Raw genomic sequence first — 3,554 nt, 5'->3', positions numbered from 1 at the left:
AAGTGTCAGCAGGGCCGGGGATGGGATCAGGCCCTCGTTCGATCTGAGGATGCTTATTGATTCCTCTCCTGAGGTTTTAAATGCTTTAAAAATTATTATTTGCTGTATTGTTTCAAAGGTTTAAAGGATAAGTGCTTTAAGAGCAAATACAGGCTTCTTCCTGCAGTGGCGGGGGGGGGAGGGGGGGGTTACAGTTCAAAAATTGCTTTAAAAATATTTTAGGGGAAAGCTCTCTTTATATATATCTGGAGAGGCAGAACCTCGGGTTCTGCAATTTTTCTTCTAACGGTTTTTTTTGATCACAGGTTTAAAAACTTATATTATAGATGGCAATTTTTGCCCCATGAAACAAACCATCAAGCCATTAAAATATTCAAAGGGTGTCTAGCAATTTTCCAGAAGAATGGATTATTACATTGTTCCAGTAAGAAAAGACTTCGTCTCCGAGCGTTCAATTTTGACTGGCAAAACAGATCAAAGATCTCTTGGGATGCATTTCAATTCCAATTTCCAATCCCCCTCAGTTCTGACTGTCTGAGTCAATATTGGGAGAGGAAGTGGAGGTTAACTGGTTAGTTATTATTGCGAAGGAAGAAGTCGGAATGAGAAGTGATTCTTACAAATCCCACCCCAAAAAAAGAAAAAAAAAAATCAGTCAGAAGTCTTTATGATACTTTTTAGACATCCCTGTTTGCAGCGCTGGGAGGACTTCAGCCTGCTGTCTGATGAGACAAAAATAAACCTAGCAGAAACATTAAGTTTTTCAAAACAAGGCTGGAAAAGCTCATAAAAATAATGTTGCTCAGACGCGTTTTAAGAGAAACAGAATTACATCGACAAAATTATATGTTTTCCAGGTTTGGTTGGGGTGTTTTATTTTCCAAGGGGAAAAATTGCTCCTGCAGCAAAGCTAACTGGTGCCATCTAGTGTCCTGTCTTCTCCCTCCTCCCCGGCCAGGGCAAGGGCTGGCGGAGCCGGGAGCCTCGGGAGAGTGGGAACATGTTTCTTAACTGCTCGTTAAAAAAAGAAAAAAAAATGCTTGCCAGCCAGGAGGAAGGTGGCAGAGGAAACTCTGGATGCCACTGAACTTACTTAAGGAGCCGAATTGGAAACAACCGAGTGGTTATTAAAGTCACTGACATTTCCATATGGAGTTCTGTCCGGGTCTGGTCATGAAATCACATGTGAAAATCTTTCCAAGTTGTGGTGTTAATCTACCCTTGAATTCCTGCCTAATTTAGGATGTATTGTAAAGCTATGCTTTTTTTTCTTTTCTTTTCTTTTTTTTTTTATTTCTTTTTGGGAGGGGAAACTTTCAACCCCCAATGGCAGCAGCCTAATACTAATTTGTAGGAATGGTGTTTAGGTTTTTTTTTTAGTAAACGGTAATGTTGTCCTCAAAAACCCATTACAAATACAGGTAGTAAACTTCATGAAGCAGTCCTGTGTTGTAGGAGCAGGGGTGGCTGTCCTCTCATTTTGTATGAATACTCCATTAAAAAGAAAATCTTGTTACAAAGTCTATAAGTGAATAAAATGAAGCTCTAACCAGCAGGTGCATTTCTTAGTGTGCAGCTTATGTACCTTCATGTGCTTATGGCGTTGAGGTTGAAGAACCCTTTCACGCCCCTTTTGGTCCGTGTGCTGTAATGTTTGGGCTGCAAACTCCACTCGAACAGCTTTTACTGGTTCAGTTGGAACCCGAAATGTTGTTTTCAGGTTTCCGAGAAGTTTGTAAAATCTAAATTTGGTGAAAAGTTGCCTGCGTGCTCATAACCTCTTGCTCCATTTTATAGTAGCATGGGAGTCTATAAATGGGAGCCCTGTATGCCGAGTGCCTGTATTCTTTTCTAGATCTATTTTTAAACCATTCTTCTGTTTGGCAAAAAGTGACACTTGGTTTCCATGTTTACAGCAGGCATTGGCAAACCTCAGGAGTTCACAGTTTGCAGTTTGGTTAGATGAGTATCCAAAAGTCAGCATCTGACCAGTAAACTCCTTCAGACGGCAAATTTAGACTGCAAATGTAGTCCTCCCCGCATTTTTTTTCTTTTTAAATCCATGCTAGATCTTGTGTGTTCCCATTGCTGCAGGACCCTGGCAGCCAGAAAGACACACACCCCTAAACCAGAGCAAGCATGTGGTCTTCAGGACTGCTTTAAAACCCCAGCAATCTCAGTGGAGCTTCACATCTAAAACACAGGGAGAGCTAAGGGTGTTGGGAGAGGGGAGAAATTTTTGGACTATGTTGTTTTCCTCCCCCTCTTTGTCCTGGTCAGCGTGCTATCTTTGGGCAGTATGCTGGGTACCCATGAGGAATGTGGGATCCCTGCTGATGGAGGGGAGAGCCTGGGACGAGCACACTGCACGCAGTGGGTCCTGAAGAACGTATCCTGTAGGACTGGGCACCCTCTGAAAGGGTCGTCTTAAATCTGTCTGGTTAAATAAACATAGCGGTGAGGGGGTGCCTCTCCCCTGGCCACGGGACCCCAAGCTGCATGCGTGTCTCGTCCCATCCAGGTGGGATGCCAGAGCAGTTCTTTGTTGCCAAGATGAGCAGTGCCACCCTCAGCCCCAGGAGGACAGAGACAGGGAGGGTCGCGTCGGTGCCGGCTGGTGATTTACCACCCCGGAACGGGGTGGGGGATGATGGGACACCTCCTCTGAGCCCAGCCAGGCCAGGGACCCGGCTCAGCTGCTGGGGATGCCCGGCTCCAGCTGTACCCTGCCGTCGGGTCGGCACCTCGGTACAGGGCTCGGTGTTGGCAGGGCACGGTGTCCGTCCCTTGTTCTCTGGAGTAGCTCCCTCGACTTCAGCTGGGATGCTGTTCCTGCCTTCCCTTGAAAAATTAATGTGCCAAATTGCTTGGGGTCGTTTGAAATGCTGAAGAAGGCTTCACTCCTCGCTTCCCAAGGGCACGCGCTGCCTCTGCCTCGCAGTCAGAGTTTGGCTCCGTAGAGGGCAGGGGAGTCCTCTTTAGTGGAAAACATTGGAGGCAGTTTTAGTGTGCTTCTCCCCCCTCCTCTGCGTTTTCTTCTGCAAAGACCAAAACAATGTGGAGACTTGAGCCGGGCCAGCTTTCAAGGGCAATCCTTTTAAACCCTCTTTTGAAGTACAAACTATAAAGTTCCCTGCAGCGCTCGAGAAAATATGCAGTTTTCCTGGTTCCAAATGCTGATAATAAACCCGTCCAGATAATGTATTGCATTTCCTAGAAACATTTGTTTGCTGGCAGGAAATTGGATCAGATTGAAAGTTAGCAGAGACCGCTCGATAGAGCGAGTGCAATCCGCTCACGGAAGGGTACGATGGAAAAAACGACAGGGTTTGCACTAGTGATGCTGCTTTTGATCTGTGCTGACACTCTGCGCTAGGACTTCTCCCGGTCTCTTCTTGGGTTATTATTAACCCAGCCACGTTTTGACCTAGACGCCAACCAGAAGCTACTAAATTAATAAAACTCTGCTGTGACAGCTAAAGGATGCTTAGTGCCCCCTGACTGCATGACACCGGGAAAGCCGAGCTGGGCGCTTGCACACCCCCAGCCAAGAA

The sequence above is a fragment of the Fulmarus glacialis genome, unplaced genomic scaffold, assembly GCF_000690835.1.
Source record: "Fulmarus glacialis isolate BGI_N327 unplaced genomic scaffold, ASM69083v1 scaffold15477, whole genome shotgun sequence".
Classification (NCBI taxonomy): domain Eukaryota; kingdom Metazoa; phylum Chordata; class Aves; order Procellariiformes; family Procellariidae; genus Fulmarus; species Fulmarus glacialis.
Note: the sequence above shows the minus strand (reverse complement) of the source record.